Source organism: Parasteatoda tepidariorum, chromosome 8, assembly GCF_982258835.1.
Source record: "Parasteatoda tepidariorum strain Cologne lab strain chromosome 8, Ptep-v5.0, whole genome shotgun sequence".
Taxonomy (NCBI): Eukaryota; Metazoa; Arthropoda; class Arachnida; order Araneae; family Theridiidae; genus Parasteatoda; species Parasteatoda tepidariorum.
In genome coordinates this window covers 53376512-53389895 of record NC_141762.1, presented here as the reverse complement: position 1 = coordinate 53389895, position 13384 = coordinate 53376512, and the positions used below count along the sequence as shown (strand labels likewise).

General features: G+C 33.3%; 1 long non-coding RNA gene across 1 annotated transcript; it reads right to left on the bottom strand.

The window, feature by feature from the left end:
* Positions 1-2610: 2610 nt before the first annotated feature.
* LOC147806161 (uncharacterized) lies at positions 2611-8934 on the bottom strand. Its single transcript, XR_015428740.1, has 4 exons — positions 8794-8934; positions 8625-8642; positions 5016-5121; positions 2611-2734 (listed from the first exon to the last, which is right to left on the bottom strand). It is a non-coding gene; the product is annotated as an uncharacterized LOC147806161 (long non-coding RNA).
* Between the last annotated feature and the right edge of the window lie 4450 nt (positions 8935-13384).

Here is a 13384-nt window from a genome sequence, read left to right as displayed (position 1 = left end):
ACATTCGATTATATGTCCTATATTCCGAAAGTCTAAATATAGTCTTAAGTTTAAATATTTAAGTACAGTTGATTATTTCTCAAATTCAAGTAATCTCTTATTTTCTTACCATTAACATATTAATAAAATGTTCTTCAATAATTATAATAATTGCATATTTTATAAACAAAATGATCATATTTTTTTTGAGAAAAGCTTCGAATTTACAGAAAAAATTTCGAAATAAATTTTACGATTTAAATCTCGAAACATCTGATAGCTTTCTCTTATTTTTATTATTTTATTTATCTAATTTTTTTTTTGTTACATTTGACATCAAAACACGAAATGATGATAACGAGGTAGATACTTTTTTTTAAAATATTGGATAATCAATATTTATGAGAGGTAAATAATCATTTATTTATAACTTATTAGATTTGTTTACTTATATATGTAGTATATAAACGATATTAAGTTGTTAGAATTTGTATTTGAATGCTTGTTTTCATCTATTTTTTTTAAAGTGAATAACTTTTAGGGTTATTTGAATTGTACAGTTTTAACTATGTACCAAATATAAGAATTTTCATTGAAAATTTCATTTATTAAGTATATATTTATTTAAAATATGACTTTTAAGAAACATTTATTGATTTATTTAGCAAATTTTAAGTGTTTATGTGCAATAAAACCAATAAATAAAGGCAAGAGATAGGCTGAATAAGTTTTCGCCAAACATATTTCAGAATCGCCAAGTTTTGTATTCACTTTAAAGTATTTCTTTTTGTTGAAAACAAATATTTACCTGTTTCTATTGTATTCCTTTTTATTTCACTAAGATCAAGTAGTTACTTTCTTAATCCTGGCTAATTTAAGTTTGTTTTTAGTTATTTATGGTAATATATCGTCTAAAGTTCAAACGATTTATTTACATTTATCACAAGAAATCTATTTCATATGCGATCTTTCATGTATTTTTGGATCTACCAATGTTTTTTTTTCTTTGTAATTCTTGTGTTAAATTGCTAAAATAATTTGTTTCTGTGTTAGAAAATTTCATGGCAGTATGTTCAAAAATAGTAAATTCTCCATTTTTTTAATATGATTTAATTTAAGTATGAAAATAAAAAAAGTATTCTAACTATTTTTTGCAGTTTCATTTTGAAGAATTCCAGCCAGAAATAAATAGAAATGCTAACAATAAATTAAGACCTGATGCTATTCCAACAATTTTCAGTGTTCTAAATTCCATAAAAATTCCCCCAAAAGGGCTGAAAATAATAGGCTGTCCCAAACCAGGATCAATTTTAGATAAGCTTAAATCTAATGCAAGTATAAATTTACTAATTCTTCTCGATTCGCTTAATTTTTATTGTTTTTTTTTAAAGAGCCAAAAATGTGTACAAACTATTTCTATCTAGTAATGAATAAGAGATATATTTTTTTAAACTGTATTCCTTATTTGTGTATTACTTATTTAAATAAATGTTGTGAAAATGTTATTTGAAACAAGATGTTTATTTAAATAAATTATTTAAAAATTTGTCATGCGTCGTTTCTTACCCTCCCAGAAAACTCTAGCTTTTACAATATTTATTTTATTAATTCTATTTATATAATAATAATAGCTAAAAATCTTAATTCGTCTTGTCCTTTTATGTGTTGAAGAAAATTCAAAATCTTAATTGAATAAAACTAATTTAAAATTAATTCTTGATTTTTAAGCAAAATTTGTTACTTCTCATGATTGTATACACTTACATTTAGAATATTGCATTATAAATTTAATTATTTTGATTACAAGAACATACTTAAAAATATTTCACGTCAAAACATGTTTTTTTTCTATTTAAATTTGTTAAAAAAAAAACCTGAAAATAAATTAGAAAAACCCAGATCTAACAGAAACATGAAATTTAATGCCAAATTTACTTTGAAATCATTAAGAAAAGAAAAGATTGATGTAACTGGCATGCAAAACATATACAATTTTTTATTTAACACTTTTAATCGATAATAAAATTTGCACTGAATTTGTATAAGTATTAAAAAAAAGTTTCCAAGAAACAATGTTAATCAATGAACGCTTTTCTTACTGATTATTCTATAGTTGAGGTTAACGTCGTTCGTTGTAGCCAAATCTTGCAGTTTATTGGTGGAAAGGTTTTGCCTCGAAATGAATGATAAGTCAGTCTCTCTAATTTAGGGGCTCTGCCATGAACAAAATTAACACGTGGTTTCAGGTAACCCTAGGATTAATAATGTCTTGCCGTAATATTTTGCCTACGCTATCACAATCAACGAATACTATATAATTAAATATTACAGAATGTGCAATGAAATTTTCTGAGTAAAGCTAAGCTGAAAAAATACTGGTGTTGCCTTTAAAGAAATTTTTTTTAAAAATAAATAAAACACCGAATCATTTGTTGCATATTTTAAAAAATTGCTTACGCTAAGCAAAGGAGAAAATACCCTTTTTTAAATATCTCTGAATTTACAATATAGCTAAGAAAGAAAAAACCATGCTACGTAATTTGTTTAGAATTGTACTTATTTAATGTACCATGTTGAATAATATATTTTAAGAGCTTACATTATACCCGCAATCTGGTATACAGACAGACAAACAGGTATACAAATTCTTTATTTTATTAAATGTTTAAAATATTAGATTTATTAACATAACAATCAAAACAGGAGATTATATCATTTTTGTCTTTCCAACATTAGTCCGTGATTTCTGCATTAGCTGAAAAAGAAATACCAGAATTATAAAACAAATTTTTCATAGAGTACTCTCGCAAAAATCAAATATGGCCTATTGTTACTCGGAAAGAAAAATATGTGGACAAAATATCCATGACGATCACTATTCATTAACATTTATAATGTATACAAGTTTGCTAACTGTTACGCTTTTCGCTAAGTATTTTAAAGTGTGGTGAACCACTAAAACCTTCCAGGATTTTAGCCAACACTTTAGAATCATTAAAGACGCTAACTGCTCCGCTTAATGCAAAAATTTTAATAAATTTGTTGTGAATTATGTAGGAAAACTTCTGTTGAACAAGAATAATTACGAATTAAAATTAGAATTTTAAAAGGTTACGACAAGATAACTGCAATGAAATTGCATTTCATACGATACTTTGAATTTTCGATATGCAGTGGTGAAAAAATTATTTAAACTAAAGGTAACTTAAAACTTAACCACTATGAAATATTTTTTTACAAAGCAGAGCAAGTTGGCATCTCCACAAGAGAGCTGCGTTTCATATGAACTTTTCAATCATTTGCATGCAGTGGTGTAGAAAAACTTTAAAATGAAATTTGCAAAACAAAGAATTATGCCTTAAAGTAGGGCTGCCAAGTTTCTATGCTTTCAGGGAAAATTTCTTCTAATGGTAGCTATGTTTATGTTTTAATGTATTATTTGTTTCGTAAATTTGTTTTAAAGTTATTTTCAAAAACATTACATGTACATGATTCAAAAGTTTGTTTCAGTTCTTTCGTGGTGAGTCTTTTCAAAATGCCAAATACACTATCTGGAAGAAAGTGACGGGACAACTGTAAAGTTTGGTGGAGGAGGATTGATGGTATGGGTCTGTTTCTCCTGGTATGGGGCTGGCCCACTGGTGAAGGTTGATGGTATGATGAATGCCGATGGATACTGTGATATTCTCGACAATCATGTCCTTCCTACCTTGTGGGCAACGTACAGTATGGATGATTGCTTGTATCAAGACGACAACGCAAGATCCCATGTTGCAAGGAGGACTCTTGATTGGTATGTGAACAACAACGTTAAACGCATGGAGTGGCCGGCGCAGAGCCCTGATCTTAGCCCAATTGAACATCTCTGGGACGAATTGAACTGTCGGTTGAGTGCCTGCAACCCACTCCCCAAAAGCAAGCATGAACTATGGAACTTCCTGTTAAACATTTGGAAGGAAATTCCTCTTGCCACTATGGCTTATTTAGTAGAAAGCATAACCCAGAAGGGTTGCAGCTGTGATCACAGCCAAAGGAGGCCCTACCTCCTATTAATTTTAATAAATATGGGCTTATATCGTTATAGTGTCGTGTCCCGTCACTTTCTTCCAAATAGTGTATGTTGACAACTTCAAATTTTAACTGTCTACAGCTCTATAAAATATTTTGCAATATTCTCAGAGGTTAGTAGCCTGCATTTAAAACTTAAACTTAGCTGCCAACTGTTCCATGTTTACTGGAAGATTTCATATGTAAAGTGATAGCGATTATGATTTTCAACTTGAAAATGAATTACAAGCCTTCCTTATAAAAATCAGACAAGTGTGCAAATGAAGATTGAAGTTGTCAGCACAGAATAATTCATATATTTGCAATATAACACTTTATGGTCACTAACATTTTACTACTTACGAAAAGTAGCTGGGCACCTGAAAATTTTGTTCTTTCACCAGGTAGTAATCAGCTCTATATGATTACAACTGCTTACATCACAAAAGCACATTCTTAAAATTTTGATTCTTAGTTGAACCATTACATTAAATCATTAAAAGCAACATTTCGTAACGACTGAAAAACTGCTTTCTGAAAAAGTTAGAGAACATTTGTGCTTTAAATAGAGACGGGATATTTTTATAATTCACTACCATGATTAGTTTGCGGACAGGTGATTTCAGATCTCAATAAAGATAATGATTGCTTTCTGTGTTATCTCGTGGCAGAGATGGAAGTATTTTTATACTGTTTCCGAACTCATATTTATGGAGGTTTGTACAATTTAATTCGTCTTGCGAAAAAGATTTTAAAATATTACAACCAAAGGCTGATCGTAAATAAGATCCAAAAGAATTTTGAACGCACTACTTATACACATTTGAAACATCGACAAAATGTTCGATCGTTAAAAGATCCTGATCTCGATTACTGACAAACGTTCTCATAAAATATCTATTTGTTTTAAAAAATTTACGACAAAACATCAGATGTTAGAAATGGCGTGGATAGTAATTTCATTGCAAAGAAAGGAGAAAAACTCTTACTTTCCTGGAGCTGCTGGTTGGAGTCCTGATATTATGTTGGTCAGAAGGGAGAAAATTTGTTGAAAAATTGGTACGAATGGTTCAAAGAAATTGGTGAGAAAAGCAACTGAGTAAAAATAAATATGATTAATAAATTGATAATTTGAGCACATTTAATAGCATTTAAGTATGAATACATGTGGAGCTGCAGTAAACAATTATATAAAGGAATACAAATTGTTAATATTTTTTTAGTTTCTATATCTGCATTTTTCCACCCTTAAAAAAGAGGAAGGGATACTGATGTTTTTCTCCCAATATTTAGTCATCCTTAAAATTCAACAAATGGCAATCCAATCATAGTTTTTGAAAAAAAAATTACATAATATACCGTTCTTTCCTCTTGATCTTCAATGATGAATAAGAATCAATCACGGGGGTTGGTGAGCGAAACGAACATAGTGTCTAAATATATACTCAAAGTATCTAAAATAGAAAAAAATCAGCTGCGCGACAGCCCATAGAGGGCCAAGGCCTACTGTGCCCATCTCAGTTTTCTTGACCTTGGGCTCTGGGGTGCAGGAGCAGATCTTCCGATTAGGTGGTCAGCCGAACGCGAAACCCCCAATGTTTCGTTCCCAAGCATGCTTGGTACTCATTTATCGACCCACTGAAGGGATGAAAGGCTGAGTCAACCTTGCCCGACCCGAGGATCGAACCAAGGACCCGTGGCACAGAAGCGCGAAGCGCTACCACTCAGCTACCGTGCGTCAGTATCTAAAATAATACCTAGTAATTTCCATAAAAATATTATGGTAGATTGAAACTTTAAAATTAAGGCATTTAATAATTGTTTTACAAATTTGTATATTTTACAACGAGCTGGAAATGATATTAAGTGTATGAAAGTGTATAACAATAAAAATAAATTCAAATTACTAATAATCCATCTTTTTTTTGCATTGATTTTTACATTTACTATTACTTTAAAGTTTATTTTTGCAAAAACAGTAAGTAATGAAATTTGAACGCACCTTTTTTTTTTTTTTTTTTTTTTTTTTTTTTTTTTTTTTTTTTTTTTTTTTTACAGAATACTAATTTCTTATAGCAAACGATTTCCCTTCCCCGTCATTTAAATGGAGAATTTTCCAAACAAGCCACCGGGGGTAAATTTTCCTTTCGACCAATCAAAAGTAGTCTCTCTCTTGATATCTCTCTTCTAATCTAGTCAAAATCGCCGAAAGAGATCGAGCAAGGGACAGAAGGAACTCTAATGTGCGAGATGAAAAAGTAGAGCGGTACGCTTACTTTTGCTCTATAGTTGAAACATCGATTTTTGCAACCTTAACAATTTTTGAAGTTTATGAAGTTTTTATACTCTAAAATATATTTCATTTCATTTTGTTATAACTGTTATTATCGTTATAACTGTATTAATCGTGAGTTTCAAATTTTTTTCCAGATATTTTTTACTTCCGAAAAAAACTTTATCGAAATTGTAATGGTTTTTTTATTAGCTTTTTTCTCGATCTACACAAACAGTACTAAACCAAAAAATATATTAATCACATATTTATTGTATTATTGCATTGTTATTACATTACAAGTATTTATCATATTATAAATATTTATTACGAAATACATAAAAGCCCAAATTTTGTTACCGCTGAAAAATCTTTCTAACCACCGAAAAAAGTTGGAATCTCTGTATATGTGAGAAAAAAATTAAACTTTTTGAAAGAAAATTCAAATATTATTTTTAAAAAAGTTTTAAAATAGCGGATTCCATTACTTTAACTTATACCACAAATCTAAACCATGTGAAATTTTTCTGAACAAAACCGAAAAATTATTCAAAACACCTAGAGATAATTAAAGGAATAAACAACGATTAAGTTACTCGATATATAAAAAATTATAACACTCAAGTTTCCTACGATTCTTGATTTACGTTTTTTCTTATGCTGAAGGAACTAACTCTATGTTAAAAAAAATTTCATTTAGCAGTAAATTTTACATAGCTAAACACTTGGCGCAATTTGAAAGCTTTTTAGAAATGGTAACTTTATTGCCCCATATATATTTTGAATCAATCAAAATGAGAAGTTATGTCTAGCATAAATATCAATCTATTGGATCGAGATATTCAAATAAGACTGATTTTAGAATTATAATGGTATCAAAGGGAGAGAAAAATAGTGCGTGGAGTCCCTCCACGCGGAAGAAGTTAAACTTCGCAACCTGCGACGTTAATTGTAGAAGAATCAGTAGTCGTAGAAGGATCACAAGTTCTATTCAACGACTCTTTTTCCTGCTCCGCTCGCTTCCGTGCTCCGTAATCACGGTAATATTGTGCATTTTTCCCTCGTGGACCTCTTGAACCTGTGGAAGTGCTTGTAGTTGCCTCATCATCTCGCCATGGAAAATGTATTTGTATTAATGTGAATGCGTCGTAATGTAATTTCAGAAGAGAAACAATCAATTGATATTCACAAGAGACGTACCTTGACATAACTTTAAATCCGTCGCATTGTCCGTGGGATTGTTTTCACTCATTTTTTACAATTGTTATCCACTAAGTTTGAAAATAAAAAATACTACCCTATTAAATGATATTGAGTATTGAGTATAGTTAAGTGCGGCGAGCTCTCTGCTTAATTATATGCGTATCAAAACAAACTAAAATATTTATCGAAAAACAATGCTTTTATGACTTTTATGAAATGATTGAGGGAAAACTGGATCCTACCACGTGATTTCCCGGCCAATAAAAATGTATCGTTAAACGTTTAACGCAACCTTCTAGGAAGTCGCATAAGAAGTATAACTTCAAAAAAGTTTTTAACTTTCTACGTTCATTTTATTGTTAGTCGAGACAAATTTTCCACGAGTAAAAGTGATACAATTTTTAAAAGCTACAAGCATGATCTTTGAAATTGTTTCGCCACGTAAAATCTTTGCAGCTGAAAGAGAGGTTGTTTACCTGGAGTTAGTATAGAAGTGCTCGCATTGTTTTGTTCCGTACCTGTATAGAAAAGCAACGACTCCAAACGAACAAAAATTGGTTTATTTCAAACTTTTCAAGGAAATGTCAAGTCAATCACTTTAATATTTTATATTTCATAACAGTCGTTGAGCAACCGACCCAATACCGGGCTTACGACTACTAATGTTGAACTCCGTAGCCTAGGGATTTTGAACCCAATCCAGAAGACAAGGAAACCACGGTAAACCTGAAGGCAAGGAGACTCTAACCCAGGATCGGACTACCACTGAGGTTATTTTACGTGAACACTGTTGTCGGTGCTAGCCAGGTGCGGAGTCCGTATCGATCTGCCATGACTGGGATTCGAACGGGATTCACTTCATTAGAAGACTAACGCTCTGTCAACTGAGCCACCACGGATTAATTATTTTAATAATGAAATTTAGTGCATTTGTATGAGAAGAGTCAGAAATGTTGGACGCAATAGTGATTTGATCGAGAAACAGCAAATTGTTAATCTCCAAGCCATCTCCTACCTTTTTTTTTTTTTTTTTTTTTTTTGCCCCTTGGGTACATCATAAAGAATAGTTATACAGTAACACATATTCGGAAATTTCATTATACGAGGAAACAAATATACTTACGGATACTATCCGTGGCAGCTACAATAAGAATAAAAAGTAATCAGATTAAATTTAATACTATAAAGATACAGATGAATGGTCTTGAACTTGAAGGAAAATAGAACATATCGAAAGAAACAAGCAATCCATGGCCAAAAATGTGAGCTTGCGATGAAACAAATATACTTACGGGCCAAGTCTGAAAATGTTGCACCCTGGCTACCTACAATAGAAAAAAAGTAATAAAATTAAAAATAATGGCATGTACATTTGGTGATCCAGCTCAATTATTGCAATCTTGGAGGGCAAATTAAAAGAAACTAGATTTTAACAGCAACTCAAAACAGGAATTGCTTATCACACCGTTTGGGAAGTCTCTTTATTATAGACGTTGTAGGAACTTTTTGAACAAGTACTTTTATTTGCCTAAATTGTCTTAGCTTTATGTTCTCGAATAAATATTGCTGATATTTGCATTTAAGCAGAGCCAGCGTTGATTCTTTCAGCTTAATTTAACTTACTTCGCGAGCTCTCTGCCAGTTAATCGGCAAATTTATTAAGTACACTAAAACAGCTAGCTTAAATCTATTTGAAAGCTATTTTCGACAATAGTTATTGAAAAACATTAAATTAAGATAATTCAGATTTTAAGAAAAAGTAGAGGTTCAAATGTGCCAGCCCATAATTAGAAAGCGGCCACGCGTGCTGCAAAATCTTCGAACATGTTTGTTATTCTATTCAATAATTTCCTTCCAACTTTGTAATCATTGCTCTGAATAAACCTTGCATAAGTGTTGGAGTTGAGCGGAAAATTTTTTAAAAAAAAGTGTAGGTGAAACTAAAATTGTCTCTTGCGTTTAATAAGGTTACGACTACTAATGTTCTAATTGTTCTTACGACTACTAATGTAATTTTAAATCCCATCTAGAGGACAAGGGAACTCTTAGTTCAAGTAGTTAAAACAATTGTAAAACATATTTTTCAAACTGCTCAACAAAATTTCGAAATAATATTACGCAGGAATTGTTTTTGCTCCAAACGTATTTAACATTTTCAAATTGGTGTATTAATTTTATTTTTATAACCCTCGTTGAACGCAGCTGACCCAATTTTTTAAGTTTACGCCTACCGATGTTTAACTCCGTAGCCTTGTAATTTTAAACCTAATCTAGAAGACAAGGGAATTCGTAGTTTCAGCATTGGGCGTAATTTGCCTTCATTGAGGACTTTTTGATGGAACTAACCCACATTAGCGTTACAGGGAGAGGAAAACCAAGAAAACTTCTCACGGTTAGCCTGGCGACAAAGGGACTGTAACCCATGATCCGTCTACCACTGCAGATATTTTGCGTCAGCACTGTGAATCGGTGCGATCCGGGTGTTGAATTCATATCGACCAGCTATGCCTGGGATTCAGACCCGGTTCATCTCAATGGAAGGCTGGCGCTCTATCCCCTGAGCCACCATGGGTCTGGCGGTTGACATTGTGGGTAGCCTAGCCCCACAAGGGTGACTCGTTGACGTGATTTGAACACGCCGGAAGTGATCAACACGCCTACCTCGACTGAAACATCTACTTCGATTTAAACACACCTAGTTCGATGGATGGTTCATTGCGAATAGTTAATTGACTTGCTATCTGTGATTGCGACATTGTCCTCCTCACGCTGTTGCTACCCAGTCTCGATCACACACAACGGGGGTCTGTATACACTCAACTGCTCATTGCAACACAGAAGTGACCATGCCCACTACCGGAATCTTGATTCAGCTCTCACGACCAGCACTCAAAGTCAGGTGATCTTAATACAGCTCTCTCGGTCTCTCGCAAAAGAGCAGTTCAGCAACTAATGGTATCCATTCATCGACTTCTTTCATAGAAAAAATTCCAGTCGGGGTTGTAATGTAGAGTTGCCATCACTACAACTATTAAATTTCAATTTACTAGTAAATAAGCCATTTTAACTCAATGTTATCTCGAAATGCATTTTGATAGATGATGACTGACATTGTTGTTAGCCTGATCCCACAAGATATTTTGTAATACTCTGTTCAAAACAAGGATATTGAGCTTGTAAATTGATCTGGCACCTGGAGAATTGTTTGAATGATAGATACATTATCTGCAGACGTGATAGGCTATGTGAGATAAAAATGACGTTTGTTTGACAGAAAAAAATGCTTTTAGTGAGATTAGCCTACAAAATGAAGAAAAAAAAAGGAATTTGTGCATATGAGATAAACAATAAAAAAGGTGTTTCCTTAAAAGAAAACATTTTTTAGTAGAGGGTGTGGTTTTCCGAACTGCCAGCAACGTCGAACATCTTTGAGACACCGAGACAATGAGGTTGGTTATTAATGAGGGGCTGGGGTATTCCGTCCCACTCCTCCTAAAACGTTCTTTCCTGTTCTTGGATAGTTTATAGGGATGGTAGGCGTCCAGCAATTTGCCTAAAATGTCCCAAACATGCTCGATTGGGTTCATGTCCGGAGATTCCGCTGGCCAATCCATTCGTACGATTTCTTCTTCCAAAATGAAATCATTCACCAAGTTAGCAAGATGTGGCCTGCAATCGTCGTCCATTAACATGAAGTGCAATTGTTGTAGCGTAAGGGACTACAATAGGTCTTAAGATCTCATCCCCAGATCGACTCGATCATTTCGAATGATATGGAGATCGGCACGCTCATCAATGGAGATGCCAGCATAGACCATCACTCCCCAACCAACAAATCTTACATTTTCGTCCCAAAACGCAGGGATCACAATATTCGAGAGCCACGTTCCCTCCGGATGAAAATACACCGATTATCAGGATGAACAGAAAAACGGGACTTGTCAAAAAAAAAGAATATTGAGCCATTTATTTCTTCTCCAGTTAACATGAGTTCACTTCCTGTTAGCGCGACTGTATCTTGCTGTTAAAGTGACACACACCATTGGTCAACGAGCCTACAGAACTACAGCATGAAGACAGTTTCGGAGAGTTTACGTCGAAACTGTGGAGCCAGTAGCCGCGTGAAGGTGCTGTTGAAGAAGAGTAGCATTCATATTACGATGTCTCTGAGCAGTTAGCGTTAAAGAATGGTCTTCATGGGGTGTTGTTGCACGTCTACGATCATGCCCGGATCTTCGGTCTGCATTTTTAGTCTCTAAAAACGGTTTCAAAATCTAGAAATCATACTTTGTGAAACTCTAATGGCTTCTGCTACTTCGGCATGTGTTTGGTCCCCCTCTACTCGCCCTACTATTATCCAAGCTTCTGTTTCGGTTAAGTGAATTCGTCGATATTTCGCGTTCATCAAAACAACGTGCTTGCTGAATGTCGATCATTCTTTTCCGCTTTGTCTTCCATTAAGTTGAAAGCTAAATCAAATTCGCTGCCACTTAAAAGGCCTGGTTTCTTAAGACAAGCGACTTCTCTGGGCGTCAGCGGGAAGTTGTCGTACCGCTGACGCCAACAAAATACTATTTTCTTAGCTCAGCGTGAGCAATCGGTACAACGCAGACATTATCTCGCATTGCGCATGCATTAATAATGTAAATAAATATTTATTTTGAATTTGTATTGATTTTGTTTTTGTTAATCAGTGCTTTAGAGAGCAAATAATCACTTTGTCCAAGAAAAAACACATTATAGCGTAGCTAAATGAAGAAGAGGAAGAAGAAGCTATGTTTAATGTTAAAATCAAAATCTTGACTGATTTCAATGCTCTGTTGGATGCTGCTCGGCATTGCTTCTGTCACTAACGTTACGTTGTAATCCAACATTAGTTGATTCGGACGTAGGTTGTCGTTCGATGACGTATGCTGTCTAAGTCACAAATCGACCAATCAGGGGTTAGCGCTCGCTTCAAGCTGACGTTCTGCAACGCCAACCTGTCCTAAAAGACAAGGCCTTAAAGCGTCGTCTTCGACGCCAAACTCAAAATCTGCATAGTGCAAAGTTTGAAAATAAGAGAAATTCGCATTTGTGACTCCCTTCTTCCATTTTATAAATGGATGTAAAATTTTCTCGACATATTGTTTTACAATTCTTTTGTTTTCAAGATCTAGCGGCAGAATTCCATAATTTAGGTAGAAAACTAAACCAGAAAATTTGTTTTGATAAGCAAAACTTGCTCAGTTTCAAATTGATAATGATATATATACCTATTCAGAAGAAGCAAAATAAGGAATTTGATATCATTTTTAATTAGTCATGAGTAGAAACATTTGCAATATATTTGTAAAATGTTGCTGCGGTCATCGTTTCATTTCATGAATCGCTTTTTCCAAGGAAATATATAGCAGGGACTGATTCCGTAATATCTCAAAGAATTCTTCAGTAAGGATAAACTACCAATGGAGGTACTTTTTCTTTCCTAGGTACTTTAGAATATAAATCCTTATAATTTTTAGGGCCAAATGTTTTTCCCGTTTAAGGGCAGTATTCAACTTTTGTTTCGTTCGCATTGTAAATGCAATCACTTTTTAAAAGGATGCCAGGGCTACTTCCCTCCTAAGGATTCTTCTAAAGTTCTTAAAACCAGTATTTCGAATATTATTCTAAGGGAAGTTTTGCCTTTTGAAATTATCTTCGTATTGCACTGAGTTATCGGTGGATGTCACCTTAAAAAAAACTTCACCCATTTTTCACCTCGATGATTGTCTTTAAATAGATTGTTCCTACCAGTTCCCGTCAGTACGTGAAAAACCGCAATAAGATAATAATTTAGATAATTATTGGCACAAAAGCCCGCAAAGAAATTTTCTACTCAAGCTTTCGTTATTATATTTA